Here is an 18390-nt window from a genome sequence, read left to right as displayed (position 1 = left end):
TCATATTTTCAAGCAAGCTCTGTACTAATTATCTGTAACTTCTACAGCTGTGTATTTTCTCATGGCACAGCGGAACTTCTTGTCTAAGTTTGCTACAAGTAGTATTGTTCTATTCATTATTTTCCTAAAGCAAGCAGAAATCACCTGCTTCTGAGTAAATTTCCAAGGCACAAGCAAAATTTTAGCTAACAGTACAAGGTCAGAAAGCAACTGCAGTTTGTACAGATTTATGCAGTATGAAATAGAATAAATGTGTTAACCCTTTTCAAGCTCTAAATGCTCTAAGCATATTGATAATACACACATTAATACATATTTTTCTAACATTTCCCCCTATTAATACTTTTATTCTACTTTCAAAATAAGCATAAACAGTTTGTTTTCTTCTCCTAACCTCTTCCACTCAGGATTTGCAGTTAAGAGAGTCATTCAGTTTAAACTTATGAAAGCATTTTAGTCTTTTAACAGTTCTTCAAACTCAGTACTTTGATATAACGTTTCAAAAACTGACATGTCTATAAGGTCTTTAATCAGTCTTTTCATGCAGGGGATACCACAACAAACACATACTCCCAGTAGGAGCATACCTACACAAATGGCAATCAGGATGTTCATTAGGATGGTACCCCACTCCCCAAACCATTTCTGGAAAAAGTCCATCACTGGGTTTGGGCCTGGTTTGGTCATGGCCGACACTTGCTGAATTACCTCAAGATGATTGTCTATCTCGTGTTTATGGTCAGGAATATATGAACAGCATTCTTCTTGGATTAAAGCGCACGTACCACCTCTCACCGCTAGGGTGAAGTCGAGAGCCATGCGGTTTTGGAGCACTACAGTTCTCATAGCATTCAGTTCATCAGTCACCAATTCGAGAGCAGAAAAAGTTGTGTTGCTCATTACTTCGAGAAGTTTTGACAGTTTTCTCAGCTCCCAGATCGATTTCACTGCTCCATATGCTGGTTATATGCCTGCCCACGATATAGTGCTATCACTCAAGTCCATGTGTGTCAGTCCTTTACCTAGAGAGTGATGGTCTTTTCAACGTGCATCGATTTGTCCCACTGGATTTACAGGTTTCTTGACGACTTCTCGGACATTTCGAATTTTCCCATGAGGCAAAACTGCAGTGTGTCGTATGGCCGGAACGAGGTAACCCGAAAAACAACTGCCGGACCAATTCTCAGGTAACCATTTGTATCCCTTTCTGCCACACACAAAATAACAATCCTCTGCTTTAGTAGTAACCTTGCTATGAATGTACACTCGCCCTGCATGAAACATTTTTCTATTAATTATAGATAGCTGTTTATAAAGAACAGAATTATGTTTTACTTCATCAAGTGTTTTGTGCATCAATCCAAGAAATGAATCATAGTTTGTATTACAATAAAGATCTACTTTGTTACCTTTAGTGTAACATCTATAAGGAACAGTCACATTGCAATTGCTCCAACCCACCTGAACAGTATCATTTTTATAAAAACACACAGTTCCCTTTTGTGGAACAGACAAGTGCAATGCTATTTTATCTTGTGTTGTAATGATTGAGGTATAATAAATCAAGTTCTCCCAGGTCTCATTGACCCCTAGGGGGACTGTAGTCATTAATAACCCCCCCGTATGCTGCCGGCAAAGCTGTGCAAATCCAGCAATTCGAAACATTGAAAGTCTCAGCATACACATATTTAATTGCCTGGTAAGTGTTAAAGTTTGGATGCTAGTTTATGAGTAATGCTTCATGTTTATTCAGTTCAGTCTGCGTGGCTGGGAAAAGAAAAGGCCACAACAAAAAGATTATTGTCACTAATACAGTTAACAGGATGATTATGCAATACTTCTGAGGAAAGGGTTGTTATGCATTCCTGTTTCTTCTGGACTCTATCATTTTTGCTCTTGGCATGTAACAAGATTTTTGTCCGGTTTAAAGTTTTTAACTAATTTACTGTGCGTCAGGTGGATCTAGGAGGCATGCTCCGCAATTTTGACTGCAGTGGGTGTTGACAAAAGCACTTGATATGGACCTTCCCACTTCAGAGATGGCCAATTTTTCCTCTTAACTATCTTCAGCCAGATCCATGCTCCAGGGGGCACTGCCACTTCTGATGGTCTGGTTCGTTCTTTATCTGAAATAGAATTTAACTGCAACAAATGTTTAGAATTTAACAAATTACGCATATACTCTGCTAATGTACTGTCAGCTTCCTGGTCTGTGGGCATGAGAGATTTCCACTGAAGTATATAGTAAGCCCTTCCAAAGATCTTTTCAAAAGGAGTCAATCCTTTTGCATTCGGAACAGTTCTCATGCTCAACAATGGCAGGGGCAGACAGTACACCCAGTTTCTCTGTGTTTCTGTCATTAATTTTCTTAGCTTACTCTTTAAAATCCCATTATGCCTCTCTACTAGGCCTGCTGATTGCGGGTGATACGCACAATGATTTTTTTAGAGAAATACAAAAATGTTTACTTAACTGCTGTATGGTCTGATTCACGAAGTGTGTGCCATTGTCACTGTAGATCCTTTCTGGAATGCCGAATCTAGGGATGATTTCTTTAACAAGCACTTTGGCCACAGTTGCAGAGTCTGGATTTTTAGTCGGAAAGGCTTCCACCCATCTGGAAAACATATCTACAATGACAAGATAATACTTCTTATTTTCACATTTATTCAACTCTATGAAATCCATACAAATAGTATGAAACGGATACGCTGGTGTAGGAAAACTCCATTGCTTGGGCTTTAAAGCCCCTTGTGCATGATGTTTATTACAGATGTGGCATAACGAACAAAATTTTTTAGAGTAGTTTGTAAATCCGTACGTCGAACACTTGGTTCACCCGCTGTACCATTCCCCCCTGTTGAGACATGGCACTGCCCATGGCTCAACAAAGCTGCATATCTAAACAAATTAGATGGCAATATCGGTTTTCCTTCTTTAGAGATGTACAGCCCCTTTTCGAGAGTTGCTCCTCGTTTTACCCATCTTTGTTTTTCAGTTTGCATAGTAATTGTTTGCATTGTCTTCAACATTTCTAAGTCAATCTCAGAGGGTTGTAGTTCCTCATTCAAAAGAAATACTTCTGAAGCTGCCTGCTTTGCAGCTGTATCAGCTCTTGCATTACCTTTTGAAATCCTGTCCTGTTGCTTGGCATGAGCTGTGCATTTACAAATAGCTACTTTCTGAGGTAACTGAATAGATTCTAAAAGATCTAAAATAATCTGTGCATGATTGATTGGTTTGCCAGTAGATGTTATCATTCCTCGTTTTTTCTACTGTTGCGCAAAAACATGTACAGTAGAAAAAGCATACTGGCTGTCAGTAAAAATGTTTACACATTTACCCTTTGCTAAGGTACATGCCCGTGTCAAGGCAATCAATTCTGCTGCCTGTGCAGATAAACTATGTGGTAAAGATTTTGCTTCTATAATGTCTGTGTCAGAAACTACTGCATATCCTACTAGGTTCTGTCCTGCAGGACCCCTTTTGTATGAGCCGTCAACGTAGTATGTCACCTCGGCATCATCCAAGGGAACATCCGTAAGATCTTTTCTAGGCAGTGTCTTTTGCTCAATCACCTGCAGAAAGCTGTGTGGTATGCCATCTGCAGGGGTTGGGAGCAAGGTAGAAGGGTTTAAAGTCATACATCGTTCAATTGTCATATGAGGTTGGCTCAACAATATAGTCATACAGGAAAGATGCCTAGCAGGGGAAAGATATGCTACCTTCTCTTGTAGTAAAATAATCGTGACTGCATGAGGCACTCTCAATGTGAGAGGGTGGAACAACACTACTGAGGCCGAAGCCAGTACTGCCATTGCAGCTGCAACTACTGCTTGTACACAGTGAGGTAAACACCGTGCCACTGGGTCCAGTTGTGATGAATAATAAGCAATAGGGCATTGCTTGTCCCCATGCTGCTGTGTTAACACTGATGTCATATAACCTTGCTTACAATCTACAGTTTGGAAAAAATGTTTATGATAGTTTGGTAATCCCAAAACCAATGAGGACGCTATTAGCTGTTTCAGTTTGCAGAAAGCGGATTCTGCTTCTGGTGTCCATTGTATCAAATCCTGTGCTGCCATAGGCTTTTTATAAATCAGGTTAGTCAATGGTGCAGATTACAAGGCATAGTTTGGAATCCAACTCCGACAAAAATTAGTTGTACCCAGGAAGGACATCATTTCCTTGTTGGTAGTGGGTTTTGGTGCTTGTAAAATCTCTATTTTTCTGTCCTCATCTAATGTTCTACCTTCCTTGGATATTACATATCCTAGGTATTTAACTTGTTTTTTCCAAAGCTGCAGTTTATTTTTGTTTACTTTATGTCCTTCAGTGGCTAAAAATTGTAATAGCGCTATGGTATCTTCTTTACAGTCTTGCTGGGTGAGGGACACCAGCAGGATATCATCAAGATAAAGCAAAATCTGACTACCTCTTTGTGGGGTAAATCCCACCAAGTTGCTTGCCATTTCTTGTGAGAATATTGTTGGACTTTCGCAATACCCCTGTGGTAGTCGTGTATATGTATACCCTTTCCCCTGAAATGTGAATGCAAACCAATGCTGACTGTCAGGGTGTATCAGTATCGAAAAGAACGCATTGCTGATATCTACCACAGAAAAATATTTCTGTTGAGGTTTTAAATCATTCAACAGGGTGTGTGGGTCTGGCAGCGTAGGTGCCCTTGGTATTACTGCATCATTTACAGCTTGTAAATCTTGGACCATACGCCACTCTCCATTTGCTTTCTTAACAGGAAATAAGGGTGTGTTACATGGTGAATCAGGAGATTCCACCAGCACCCCTTCCTTAAGTAAAGCTGCTATAATAGGTTTGATTCCTACCTCTGCATCTTTTCTTAAGGGATACTGTCTCTTTTGTGGTCTAAATGCTGATTTTGGCGTAATAGTAACTGGCCCTGCTGTACGAATAAGTCCTACATCTGATTTCCCTCATGACCAGAGATTTTCTGGTATATTCTGTAAGGCATACTCTTCCTCCTTCAATAGGAGTGCCAATCAGCTGTCCTTGCTAGACTGCAAGTGTACAGCTGGGTGGGTCTGAGTTATCCAATTCAGCTTCTGCATCTGTATTCCCTGTTCTGACAGTTCTAACTCTGTCTGTTTTTCCCATCTTGTGACTTTTTCTCCTAAGTCTACCTATTTTACATTCTTGTCCTTAGTCAAGCTAACATGTGGTAATCGATTAGATTCACAGAGTGCAAAGAACTCCTGGGGCAATAAACAGCTGGCTACACTGTTCCCTTCTGTGTCCCAGTACAGATTACATAATACCAATCTGTTTGCATGATTTGTAAACAATTCTTGCTCATATTCCTTATCAGGTCCTGGTGTATTACAATAATACAGAGTACAGTGCAACAAATGCTGTTTATCAATGTCAAAGGAGGGGAACTTGCTGATGGCTATGTTCATCAACTCCTCGGTCACCGCCCCTGGACCAGTTGTAACCAAGTCCTGGCTGTACCAATAAAACATTTCACCCTCTGATTGCACTGCGAAGGTATCAATTTGTCACTGGGCTTCCATACCCTGCATAGTCGGAACTACTGCTATACCAAATAGCTGCATAACGTCTCTGCCCAAGAGGTTTACTGGGCATTTTGCAGATACAAAAATTTTGCTTTTCTGGGTCAATCCTGAAACAGGATCAGTTAACACAATATTATGGGAGAGGGGCTCCAGATACAGCTGTCCATTAGCTGCTTTCACTAATATGTAATCAGGTGACTCTGAATTCTCTGACAGTTTGGAGGGATGTCCGTGATGCCCCTGAGTCACACAAGAATCTGACTTCCCTCCCTTCTACCAGGAGTGAAACTTCTGGTTTTGTGTCTGCTAAATAGAGCTCTAAGCTCAATAAAGCCAAATCCAATATTTCATTTTCTTCACTATCCGTGACTTCTTGCACTTCCTCTATTTCTTCTGTCACATTCTCTACTCCCTCTATCACATGCTCATTTGTCCTTTCTCTGCTATCCCCTTCTAGTGATTCCTGACTACAATATAGTCAGTCCTCACCCTCCTTATCCTCCGTGGTTGCCTTCTTGTTTTTCTTGCAATTCCTTGCCAAGTGTCCTTTCTTACCGCATTTAAAACATTCACCCCTTTTCTTTCGCCCTTCAAAGTCCTCTGATCGTTGATCAGATTGTTTGTTTCCCTGGGCATTTTTCTTGCCCTTTTTCTCAGACTGTACTACATAAACTTCTTCTCCATCTTCTACAGAAAATACTTGGGCTTTCTTTTTCTTTTTGTTATTAAAATGCCTTTTGGCATGCCTAGCATATTCAAGCAATGACTGTAACCTGCTTGTACGATGATCTACCATGTGTTTTGTAATAAAGCTGCTTATAGGTGCAATACTGCCTTTCAAAAATGCATTCTTTAACTGCTGCTCGTATGGGGAATCATGTGTCTGATCTTCAGGAACCTGCATTCCACAATGGTTATTAAAACATTCTAATAGTCTGGCATAATATCGGTCAATAGCTTCACCTTCCTGTTGGATGCATTGATTAATGCAAGTCCAGTCTGCCCTAGGCTTCCATTTCTCAGAGATTCAGTCTGTAAGACCTTTCATTCTGTTGTCTAACTCTGTGCTGCTATGTAGGAGGGGTCTGAGCGCAATATCACGGGGATTCCAGTCGCCACTAATCATGTGCCAGTCTGGTCCCACAATTTGTCTGACTACTTTTTCTACCTCTTCTCCGTTTAAATTATAACTCAGCCTCATTCCTTGCAAATCTTCTAAGAACTTTCTAAAATTAACTTTTGGATGGGGAATTCCCTCAGTGGCTTTCCGGATGTCTTCCAGAGTCCAGGGTCTATACACTAGAATAGTTGGGTCCTGACCTTCTTGCCCTGCCTGAGGATTAGGCACTTCTATAAGTGGGCATATTTCTTTGTTGGGGTGGGAGGTTGGCATAATGGGTAAGGTGTTTACCTTACAAGCACAAGGTGCAGGGTTTGATTCTCAAATGGGGTAACTGGCTAGGTTTAAAATGGCCCACAAGGGCAGTTAGCCTAGTACTAATCTATGAATCTATGAATCTATGAATCTTCTTCACTCATAAATCGTGAATTTCTACCCATTTGATATAACTCAATGTCCCCTTTTGAGTTTCCTGCCCATGTTCGAGACCTAGTCTCGACGGGATCTCTAACAAACGGTTTTGCTTTTGTAGTGTCTCTATTCACAGTGACAGTAGGATATCGCAGGGGTGGACTAACTTGTTCACTTGCCTCATATTCTGGTAAGGGAGGCGGAGGGGCTGACGCTATTACTAAGTTATTGTCCACCTTATCTAAAAACATTGCTTTTGAATTATTACTCTTTTGTTCCCTTCAGTTTACTTCCTCAATCCACCTGTGTGCTTGAGGAATTCCTAATTGACGTTGCTTTTTTACCCGATCTCTAGAATCGGTTTTAAGCTGTTTGACAAGTTTGACAAGTGAGGATTTTTCTAATTTACCATCAAATTCATACTTATTAACCCATTTTGAGTAGTATTTAATATTATCAGCATGCTGTGACTGCATGTATTTCACGTCTTTGGTTAACGGCGGATTTTGGGACCTTTTTGTACAATAATTACCCATTTTGTTCTACCCTTTTAATCGTTACATAACACCTTATTTTTAACGTGGTACCACGGATATTTTTATAGTCTCTTCAGAATGACTGCCTACCTGCTCTGTTTCCCTGATCTATGACAAGACAGTAATCTTTCTGTCCCTAACTTAAAAATAAAGTCTTAACAGAACAAATACAAATCTAGTCCCTGATCTAAAACATAAAAAAAGGTAGATTCACCTTACCTGAGCCTTCATGATTGATCACCTGGTTCGAGTAAACCCGTCCTTCAGTCGCAAATCAGAAAGTGGCTGGCCTCTTTTGTACGACAATTCAGTCGGAGGACTTTTCAAGTAAGAAGAACCGATGTGGTTTCTTCCCCGTATGGTTTCAAGCCACCTGGCCTGTCTGATCCAAGGCGAAGTGAAGGTTTCCAGTCCGAAGGACCAATCTGTCAAAGGAAAAAACTTCAAAGACCAATACACGTAAGGTTCAGTTAAGGCACTTTAATTTACTTGCAGCAAGGAGACAAAAACATGCAAATACAAGGATTTGTCTAACTACTAACAGGAAGTATGTTCATTCTTATACTATTTTACAAGACATGGCCTTCTAAGCTGATGTAATCAAGCACAACTTTTAGCATTGTTCTACAGCAGATGTTACTTCAGATTTTCTGCTGACATGACTAGATTTGTGAGAAACTTTTCAGAAAACAACCTGGCCTTGGTGACCATTAATCCGTTTACAAGCGTCTATTGTACAGTGTTACTTTTCAAGGTACTTTTCTAATGCAGATGCAAGAAAATGCTGATTGCAGTTCATATTTTCAAGCAAGCTTTGTACTAATTATCTATAACTTCTACAGCTGTGTATTTTCTCATGGCGCAGCGGAACTTCTTGTCTAAGTTTCATACAAGTAGTATTGTTCTATTCATTATTTTCCTAATGCAAGCAGAAATCACCTGCTTCTCAGTAAATTTCCAAGGCACAAGCAAGATTTTAGCTAACAGTACAAGGTCAGAAAGCAACTGCAGTTTGTACAGATTTATGCAGTATGAAATAGAATAAATGTGTTAACCCTTTTCAAGCTCTAAATGCACTAAGCATATTGCTAATGCACACATTAATACATATTTTTCTAACACTGACCAATGAGGGGGTGACCAGTGGTGTGGAGCATCTATCTCCCATGTTGGTAATGACCAGGTGTAGGATATTGAAGCCCCTGGTGGGACAATGGATTATATGATCCAGGGCATTGGAATTTATGAATTCCAAGAACCGTTGGGAAAAGGAGTTGGTACCCGAGTAGTTTTCCCAGTTAATGGCAGGATACTTGAAATCACCCAGTATTAGGGTGTTTGGTTGTATCATAATATTTTCCAGTATGTTTAGAAAGGTGTACTGAGAATCTTGAGGCATGGTGGGGGATCTGTAGCAAGCTACAATTTGGATTGCAGTCTTACCTAGTGTTAGTTGCACCTGGAGAATTTCAGATGCATTGTGTTGGGCAACAAGCCTGGAGATGTGAATATCCTTGGTGAATATGGACACTCCTCCACATCTAGTATTTCGGTCTTGGTTTTGTGGCCGAAAAGTGTGGTAAGAGTTGTAGCCTGATATTGCAGGAGTGCTCTCTGGAGCCTTGAACCAGGTCTCAGTTACTGCACAGATATCGATGTTCTCCATTTTTAGGAGTGCCTCGAAAGAGTGCATTTTGAGGTTTCGACTTCTAGCATTGAGTAGCATTACCTTCAGATTTTGCATGCTTGTATCTGTTACGGTGGTGGTTTTATCTTTTGAACCTTGCCTAAAAAAGGCCCTTTAGGGGTGGCAAAAGCTTTAACCAGTAACCTGAATCCCAGGGGTGACAGGTGCAGACCATCGTGGTTTGTCGATCATTTCTTCCCAGGCAGACAGATACTGGATCCCCTTTGAATGACACCAGAAGCTTAGCCAATTGTTGAAGTCAATCATTTTGTCCTTATACTGTGGTATCATTCTGGGCAAAGGCAGGATGCTACTCAGGGCTAGGGTCCTACCTGCCTGGGCCACATGATCCAAGAGCTCTTCCATGTCTCTTTTCATGTAGTCCAGGGAGGTACATCTCAAGTCATTCACTCCAGCATGGACAATGACAGAGTTGTATTTGTACTTGTTGTGGAGTGACTTGAGTGCATTCGTTATGTGGCAGATCCTGGCACTCGACAGGCAGCTGACTGTAATTTTCTCCTTGTTCAGCCCGGTGAGTGGGACATCAGTGTGCCTGACTATAGAGTCACCTATGACTAAAGTGTTGGGTACATTGTCTTGCCTTAGGGGGTGTTGTTGGGTGGCACACTGGTGTTGTGAGCTATGTGTCACTTTGGTTGGGACTAGTGTTTGTTTGCATTTCAGCTTCAGAGGTCCTTGTTGCTTGGGCAGGTTAATGTTAAGGGCCTCCGCATATATGGGTTTAGTGTTGCTATGTTTTGGTGTTGATGGTGTGGGTTTTGAAGGGCTATGAGTTGCTTGAGGTGTAGTGCAGGTGTTAACCTTCTCCTCCTGACTGTCTAGCACAATCTTGGCTGGAGAGAGCTTTGCTTACAGTTTGGCTATGTAAGTGCATCTCTCGCAGATTGTAGTGTTAGGTGGTAGGAGGAGAGGATTGTACATGAGGCAGTTGCTGCATTGCCCCAGTATGCCCAGATTCACCAGATGGACAGGAGAAATCACCGGAAGCTGACCCTTGGACATGCCTGTTTAGGTGCTTTTGTTTGTAAAGTATAAGAGCTGTTTTCCCTTACCAGTTTGGGTTCGTGAAGGGCTGATCTGGTCTCCTGAACCTGATTGACTTCTTCGAATCAATCTCCAGAGCCATGGACAAGGGTAAGATGATCCACACAGCCTATCTAGACCTTGCCAAGGCCTTTGACACCATCCCTCACTCTGGAATCATAGATAAACTTACTGAATTGGGCATTAATCCCTGCGTCACCCAATGGGTTGCTAACTGGCTTACTGAAAGAGCCCACACTGTAAAAGTAGCTGACTCCAAATCCAGCTACAGGCAAGTGACAAGTGGAGTACCTCAGGGTTCAGTCCTGGGAACGCTCTTGTTTGGCATCTACTTCTCTGAGGTACAGGCCAACACTAAGGGACTCTGGCTAACAAAGTTTGCAGATGATTGCAAACTGGGAGCCATTATTGAATCCCCAAATGATGTGGATACTCTACAAAAGGGCCTTACAGAAACAGATGCTTGGTGCCAGAGCCATGGGCTCAAGCTCAATGCCAAGAAATGTATAGTTATCCCTTTTGGGAAAAAACATTTATCTGTGAATTACCATATAGGTGGCAGTACATTAAACACCGAAAGTGTGATAAGAGACTTAGGGACACAGGTGGACAGTGGTCTCACCTTCGATAACCAAATCGCCACAACAGTCAAGAAATCCTTCTATGTGGCACACCTCATCACTAAGGGCTTTTCATCCAGAAAAAAGGAGGTCATTGTCCCACTGTACTCTTCCCTCATTAGACCCATTATAGAATACAACACCCCGTTTGGTATGTACCTCTCAAGACATCTGCAACAACTGGAAAGGCCACAGAAATACCTCACTAAAAGAATCACAGGCCTAAAGCAGATGCCCTATGCTGACCACCTTAAAAAACTCCAGCTATACTCTTGTCGCATATCGTCTACTCAAAGGTGATCTCTGCTTAACATACAAGGCCATGTCAAACCCAGAGCTGTTGGACATGCTACACTTAAAGAAATCCCAATCACTCAGAGCCACACACTCCAGGGATCTAAACCTTGTCATCACAATAAACAAAACATGCTGGAGGGATAGGTTCCTGACCCAGAGACTCCCCAGACTCTGGAATAGATTGCCCATACATGTCAAGCAGAGTGCCTCTCTGGCCCTCTTCAAAAGGAACCTTGATGATTGGAATGGAGAAAGGAAATTCACCCCGGGGATCATGTCAGTTGCCCTGCTAGACAGGGGTCCAGGGAAGTAAATAGTGTGGGAAGAAATAGCCAGGGAATTGTTATGGCTAGGCTTGTATAGGCCCTAGGGCTGATAGCCTAGTACCAACCTATGAACCTATGAACCTTTGCAAGGTACTTTGCAATTATAGGCTGTTTAGTGCCTACAATTAATTTCTCCTTATTGACAAGGAGAGTTGAGTGCTTGTATCAGATTCTGGCTTCCTAGTGCTTTCCATCAGGGTCTAGAGCAAGTGCTAGTCACAGGGGTTCAGATTTTAGTGCTACTACTGAGAAACCAGCTAGTTCTAAGGGAAAAATTGAAGAGCAGGCTTTTTGACACCTGGAATAGTTTAACTGTAGCCTTGCAGTGCTGCACGATGCGAAAAATGTGCAAACACATGCATTTTTAAGCCAGAAAGTTGAAAGGGATAGAAATCAGCCCAAAAAGGCTAATAAAATTACAATTTCAGAGCTGGAAACCACTCCTCTAGTGTTAGATAGGCAGTACAATGCTCACCAGTCCCACTGGTAGGCAGTAGGACTTCCCTCTACCACAGCAAGATCTGGATAGCTCTGAGCACAGAAAATAAAGTCCTGAGACAAGCAAAGCCTGGGATATGGACTGGCTAGGAAAGGTGGGAAACAAGCAGACAAGATAATATTTTTTTGTTGTTAAAACAGGCTAAACAATACAATGATACAGTAAATAAGCACAGAAAAGGCTAACACACGAATGTGTAGTCCTAAACAGTAAATACAATTAAAACTCTACAAAATTAGCAATTTAAAACTTTTTAAATGAAGCAAGGCAAGTCCACAACTGAAAAATGATTTAAGAGGCAGTAATATAGCAAAATAAGTAGCTAGTTTACGTATACAGAGAAGTCTATATATATACAGAAAAGCAACTAAAACACACAAACAATTCAGATGCAGTGCAACCTATAGCACTTGAGTTGTAGCAATATTAAGGCATTTACAGTTATAATGAATGCTCTAAAATATACTCTATATTTCCAAAATGTTTGAAAAGCACAGTCAGAACACAAGGAGATTCAGCCAAATATTTTTTTTTAAATGGAAAAGGGAGAAACAGAAGGCCTTCTCAGATGTTCTCTCTGTATTAGGTAGAATGAGCTAATGACACTAGACTGGGAGGAGTGTCCCAGATCAAATTTATAGTAGGGCAGGCAACTGCAAAGCCACCAAGTATAACAACAAGATACAAACAGGGAGGCAGGGTGGGGACCAATACTAAAGCTATTAGCCTACACTGTTTAAACAGTAAACACTACAGAAAACCACAAAATGAAAGTTTTTAAACAGATAAAGGAGCAGAGAGACTCTACAGAATGCTTTTAACTGCAGACAAATCAGTTACCCATGCAGATTAGTTAATATCAATAAAATGCACTAAAAACTATGCAGCAGGCAATAAAAAGTGCTATATATAAATTGCTAGAAACAATCAGTATAAATCATCCAAAAAAACAGGATACTTATATATCTCATATCAGAGTTGCAGTCAATGCCCCTCCTCTACTCTGCTCAGTGTGTATAGACAGAAATCCTCTCAAAGTTAGGGCTTAAATACCAGAAGATACAACCTTAGCCAACTTTTTTTAAAAAAAAGCACAAAAGAACCAGCCCCCACTATCCAGCAGCCAATTAACACAATCTAACCAGGATCAAATTTGCACCTTGTGCAATGGTGAAGACCTTAATCATTAAGGCCAACTGCACCTTCAAGATTCTAAGACATTTATTTATGCCCAGTGCCTCTCTTCCTCATCTTTGTTATTTATTTTATTCATTCTTTCAATGACTTCAAAAGGTCTCTGCCACTTGGGGAACATATTTTATTCCATAGGAACTAAAACCAGGAGTCTGTCCCCCCTACCTGGACCTCCATGTTTTGGTCAATTTCTATTATATTTTTTCTGTTGCCTGGCATATGCTAGTCACATAATTCATACACTATTAGTATTATCTCTTTTAGCGTGTGCTGAAGGCTGGAGTAATGTCTTAAAATGCTCCTGAAAGATGTATTTTTTCTATGTTTCTCTGGTTGCACCCAGTATCCCATTAAAATGTCTACCATATAAAAGTTTAAAGGGGATAAATCCTGTAAAAGCCTGGGACAGCTTTCAAATAGTGAACATTAGTCATGGTAAGATATGTTTCCAGTTTTTTCCATCATTCTGTATGACTTGAATTGATTTCGATATATTATTGAAGTGTTGTATAGAGCTATCAGTCTTGGAGTGATAGAGGGAAGGTCTGAGTTACTTTACCATGAAGCTATCACAGATATGATGCACAATGTTAGACATAAGGGTAGTATCGTGGTCTATCAGAATTTATTATGGTAAACCTACCCCAAAGAACAGTAACATGAGTTCCTCAGCTATAGTTCTAGATTAAGTCTTTAAAAGAGGAGAATTTAGTAGCAGAATTTAATGCTACTAAGGTGTGCTGAATCCCACTGCTGCACCTCACTAAGGTTCAAACAATGTACATAGCAATTCTTTAAACAGAACTTTGATTTCAGGAAAAAAGAACCTTTCCAGGATCCAAGCCTTTTTCTCCATGCCCAAGTGGTAAGCTAATATGTCATTCTTGTGCCAATTTCATTGCTAAGTTCCTTAATGGTTTGGAAATTATGATCTGATGTATAACATCTATCCTTGCCTTTGTTACCTTATGCATCAAGTTATTCCAAACTTCAAAAAACGGAAGGCTTTGGCGATGTCTGTGGCAGGTTCTTTACCTAACATCCTAGTTATAGTCTCTCTGCCCTGGCTCAGAATTTCATCCTGTTATTTTTCCTTTTTGAAGTTCAGTCGGACTATTTGGAGATTGGCCAGACTGACATTATCCTACCTTTGAGATCCCTAGGAAGTAGAGGGTTCTGTCCCACCCCACCAAGGCAAAATTTTGTAGCCTATTTTTTCCCAGAAAGAGTGTTACACACCAGTAGTCTGAAGGATCCTCTCCTGTACCTCTTCCCTCTCTAATGTTCTTCTCTTTCTTGCCTTTTCACCTTTGGGCTTCTATATTAGTCTTGTCACTCTCTATTCTCTTAAGTATTTGTGTTACACATCTTCTTAGGGCCTCCAGCCATTCAAAACATTTTTGTGCTATTGGTTGCTCCTCAGAGCCTGTAGTGACTTTTGTTTCCCCTGTATACATCCATATCTTGGATCCTTCAGGACCTTCAATCATTACCCAAGGTCCCTAATGACCCCTTGCTATCTGTATAGCTAAATATTTCATTAGTTCCCATGGTATCAACTCAGGAGACTAAGTGGTTGTTGACAGCTGACTCAGTATAGTATCTTTAACTTGGGAAGCCTGTTGTTCAGCAGTGTTTTCAGTTATCCACCTCTTCCAAAAATCTTTAGAAATTGGAAAAGCCTTCTTGATTATTAGATTATAAGTGAGATAATGGAATACAGCTGATGGGTACAGTGCATTTCCAAAACTAGTTTGGATTTCAATCTGCAGTAGGGTATCTACTTTTCATACAGTGGATTCCTCTACAGATTTTTGTGAGTGGACTTTTACCTAGAATTATATTGTGCCTTTATGAGCATAACCATATTGCACAAATCCACTAACCCTTTCATAGGATCATGGGAAGTTACTAGGCTATTGGCTCTGTGGCCCTTACAAGCCTAGCCAAGAATTTAGCCCATGTTCTGACAAGTCAGCACCCGATGCCCCTGTTCAGCAGGGACACAGGTGGAATCCCAGGGGTGTAATTTTTGTTCCCCATCCAGTTATCCAGGTAAATAAGGTACTCTGCTTGACTTGGAGAGGGAGTCTATTCCACAGAAGGGGAGTCTCTGGGACATAAATCTGTCCCACCAACAAGTCTTATTGATGTCACAGACCAGGTTGAAGTTGGGTGTGTGAGTTACTCGAGTGGAGCTTGACTTGCAGATATGCACCATTCCCATCAAGGTGGGATCTGAGATTGCTTTGTATGTGAGACAGAGCTCACCTCTGAGTAGTCTGTAAGAGACTGAGTAGAGACTGAGTAGAAGGACAGGGCTTTTAACCTATCTGTGTAGGATATATGTTTGAGGCCCTGGATTCTCCTGGTGAGGAACTTCTGTGGTCTCTCCAGCTGCTGCATGTGCTTTGTGAAGTACATACTGAAAGGGCGTTGTACTCAATAATGGGTCTTATAAGGGAAGAATACAGGGATGTTATGACATCCTTGTCCCTGGATGAGATAGCCTTCCTGATAAGGTGGGCCATGTAGAAAGCTTTCCATACAATGGAGGCAATATGGTGGTCAAAAGTCAGTTTGCTATCAACCTGGGTCTCCAAGTCCTTCACGACTGATTACATTCTTAGGACCTTGTTATTAATGTGATAATTTGCAGGGACGTCACTCTCCGCAAAGGAGATGATGATGCATTTGTTGGCATTCAGTTTGAGGCCATGTTTCTGGCACCAGTCATTTGTTTGGGTGAGACCATCTTGGAGAATGTCCGCATCACTAGGGGAATTGATGACAGCATCCACCTTGCAGTCATCTGCAAACATGGTCAGCTATAGCCCACTGGTTTTGGTCTGCACCTTGGAAAAGTATATCCCAAACAACAGATGCCTCAAGACTGATCCCTGGGGTACACCGCTCATATGGGTCTACTGCTTGAGGTGGCTTCCCCCATTTTGACTAGTTTCTTTTCATCTACCAGTATGATACAGTTGATTAACTTAGCAATGGCACAATAACAGACTGTTGCCTTGACTAGCCTAGCCAAAACCCTCGCACATTCCATTGAACCCTCATTAATTGTCTGTTCTTAGGTTGTTTGTGTGTTTACCTCTGATTTACCTTCCTCATTACAATATTTAACAATGTGTCTATTTTTCCCATTAAAACACAGAAAATGTGGAAGAGCCTCTTTCTGTTTTTTTATGTGACACCTCCTTAAATAAATTCTCATAACATGATTCCATCAACAAATCTAATGAAGCTGTCAATATTTTAGGGATAAGCTTGATGTACTCACCTCTTAATAGTTGCCAAGATAGCTCATTTATATCCGTCTGTCTATGACAACAATCTCCATCATAGCATCTTTATGGTTAAGACTCTTTAGGTTCAAACATAATTTTACAATGTGCTTCATTTTAGAGAATTGTGATTTCACTGTTTTGTTTCTAAGAAAAGTCTGAATAAGAAACCTAAGAGCTTAAGTCTAGGCCATAACTTTCACTTTGGTGAGTAAGCAGTTATTTACCTTATCAGAGTCATTACAATGTGTGTTTGCCATGTCTAAAAAGGCATGGATGAGGTCCTCTGTGAGGTGAGTGGTAAGAATCTGAGCACAGTTAGCCCAATCACATTCCTCCTTGTTAGCAACTAATTTACACTAAATAAAACAACACAATCTACACCAAAGCACCAAAAATGTCCCCATGCCTCACACAGTCAGAGGATGTTATTAAATTTCTTAAACATGCACTTACATAGGGAGATTTGCCCCCCACAATTCCCAATATGGAGACCTGCCTTCAACACCCCCTTAAGTATATATACTAGCACCACTTTCACCCAGCTGTAATTACACTGAAACAACCTTCAGAAAGACATAATCATCCTTCATACATTAAAGAACTGCAGAGGTTGACTTATGTTCCTATCTATATGTTTATCTGCCTGTCTTATTTATTTATTTATCTGCAATCTGTTGAGCAGGATAGCTGATCCAGGTGGACCATTTTCAGACTCAGCTTGCAGAAAGTGAGTGCAGATTAATAGCAGATAACAGAAGTGCAGTTAGGGTGGAGTGAAGGGGACAACCCCCCCCCCCCCAGGCATAAGGTGTTTGAGGGTTCAATCGGCTAGATACATTTTTTTATGTTAATGTTTCAATCCTCACACAAACTTGAGGATGGAAATTTTTGGATGAGGACATTAGGACCTAGCATTCTTTGTTAGGAGATAAGGAACGCCAGATTAGACACTGAACCATTTTTTTTTTGCTCTTACTTATAGCATGAAGGCATTAGGACCAGGCACTGCTCAAGGGAGAAGTGCTAAATCAGGGACTGGACCTTTTTAGAGGAAGGGAGGCAATGGACAGCCCTCAGGTAGGTATTCAACTACCAGACTGCAAACATGGTAGCCTTCATAGCAGGTTCTTGAATGTGTGCACTCATAAGGAGAAGGCATATTGGTCCCTATAGTGATGCAGGTCACTTGTTTCAATTCCAGGTAGGAGTTAAAGTCTACATGGCATCCCCTTATTGCTAGCATGCCTGCAAGGGTACAAACCATCCTCATGATTGCTTGAAAATGGCCCCTCCAGACTGCTCTCATCCCCATGCTGGAGATGCATTGTTAAGGGAATGAATGGGGTCTAATCCAACTGGGGAATCCATGAAGGTCATCTGGCATAGGGCAAAATGTACTTTGAAAAAGTGATGTGGGAAAACTGAGAATTATTCCCTAAAGTTTTGACAATGTGAAAGAAATACTTATACAATGTTGTGTCACGCAATAGTGATACTTCATGCAGCAGCTCCATACCAGTAAACAATATATGTGCAAAGCAGAGAATGCACATTCTATAGATACATTAAAGAGACAGATAAATTTGTTTCCATCTAAGCACTGATTATTATTGGTACTATCATACAGATTATTTTATGTGATAAAGCTAATTGGGCATTCTTAAACAAAAATCCTTACATTTCTATAATATCAAATGCAAGGATCAGACCCCTATCGAGCAATGTAATTCAGTAATACAGGAGATGATTTTATGCCTTGTTTTTAGGGCTT

This window comes from Protopterus annectens, chromosome 2.part1, assembly GCF_019279795.1.
Source record: "Protopterus annectens isolate FY-2018-M chromosome 2.part1, PAN1.0, whole genome shotgun sequence".
Taxonomy (NCBI): domain Eukaryota; kingdom Metazoa; phylum Chordata; order Ceratodontiformes; family Protopteridae; genus Protopterus; species Protopterus annectens.
Note: the sequence above shows the minus strand (reverse complement) of the source record.